Source organism: Vigna umbellata, chromosome 5 (assembly GCF_029865625.1).
Source record: "Vigna umbellata cultivar VRB3 chromosome 5, Vumbellata_1.0, whole genome shotgun sequence".
Classification (NCBI taxonomy): Eukaryota; Viridiplantae; Streptophyta; class Magnoliopsida; order Fabales; family Fabaceae; genus Vigna; species Vigna umbellata.
In genome coordinates this window covers 22,070,894-22,072,733 of record NC_142169.1, presented here as the reverse complement: position 1 = coordinate 22,072,733, position 1,840 = coordinate 22,070,894, and positions in this window count along the sequence as shown.

The window sequence follows — 1,840 nt, the reverse complement described above, 5'->3', positions numbered from 1 at the left end:
AATTGGAACTACAGTAGGGATGACAGAGAAAATGTTTGAGTGAGAGAGATGAAAGAGAAAGGATTGAGAGGAATGAGAGAGGTGAGTAAGGGTAGGGGGTTTCTTTTTTTTTTTTTTAAGTTTTGAGAATGAAAATTATTAAAATACCCTTAACCTTAAAACTTAGAATCCATGATATATAAGGGTATTTTTGTCTACTAAAATCCGGTACACATGTACCAACTGAAAAACAGTCCTATAAAAAAAATAGCTGATAAAAAATATAATAAAATAAGATATTTTATTTTTGGAAGGAGTTATTAATTGTTACCGTTATTATTAGAATTAATATGCATAGATTTATTTGAAGATGGTTAAGAAATATTAAGACAGTATTATTTTAATGTGCATATCAATTATAAAAATATAAGTTGTCTTATTATTGTAGCTTTTCCAATATCATATTATTTTCAAAATATCATTACATTTTTTCCTCTATTGCAAACATCTTATAAAATTTATATTTTAATAGTTATAAAAGTTGATTAATTTTTTTTATAACTTTATATTATATTTACATAATCTATTTATGTCTATCTAATAATATTCTGGGATATTATTAAAATAATATGTTAAATTATTTAAAAATCATTTTCATAATTTTATGATTGAGAGGTTACGAAATAATGTGTTTTAAACTATAAAATACTCCAACAATTCAAAGAACAATACAAATCACATAAACATGATTAGGATATGGCATTAGAACTATTGATCACTAGAGAGTTTTATAGAAGACTCAAGGGATATATGCGACAAAAAAATATACACATACATGGAAGAACACATAAATTAGAGAAAAGAGCATAAATTAACATACTCTTTTGAAGGAAGTGATCGAATAGACTTAAAGACCTGATCTTAGTGATCACATAATCATTCTTTGATCTCAAATAGATGAACTATTGATCACTAGAGAGTTTTATAGAAGACTCAAGGGATATATGCGACAAAAAAATATACACATACATGGAAGAACGCATAAATTAGAGAAAAGAGCATAAATTAACATACTCTTTTGAAGGAACTGATCGAATAGACTTAAAGACCTGATCTTAGTGATCACATAATCATTCTTTAATCTCAAATAGATAAACTATGAGTCAGAAGGCTTAGAGAGAGAATACATGTTCTTTAGAAAAAGACTTTTTGAAAGATAATTTTCTTCTAATAATAAAACTTATTAATTGAAATTTTATTTATATATTTAATCTTTTAATATTAAAATAAATGACATTATTTAAAACATTATTCTATTTTTTAGATTCTCACATTAACCTTAAAAGAAAAACCCAAAAATAAGTATAAATGTTGTGGATCTCTTCAAAATAGAAAAAGAGAATTAAAAAATAAAAAATATAAAATATAAAAAAGTTATCGTAATTACGTATACAACTTTATATATATATATATATATATATATATATATATATATATATATATATTTATTTATTTATTTATTTATAAAATACCAATATGTTAAATTCGGGTAGCGAATTATGACTTTCAATAGAATAAAAAAAAAGGTTAAAATTATATTTAGAAACGTGACTTATTTTTTCTTGAAGTTGTGTTTCTTAGTTAAATTTATCTATTTTCGATTTTCTTTTAAAATAATAATCATACATAATTAACCGGTCAAGAACCTTTAGCAATTGTGTTAATTGAACTTACCCCTTACGTAATCTTGCATAATCAGAAGTTAAAACCAATAACGTGAGTGCTCGCTTCAAATTCAATGGTAATATAGGCTTCTTTATGAAGGGCAAGTAGTCTAAGTGTTTAGCCCTAATAGTTGAGT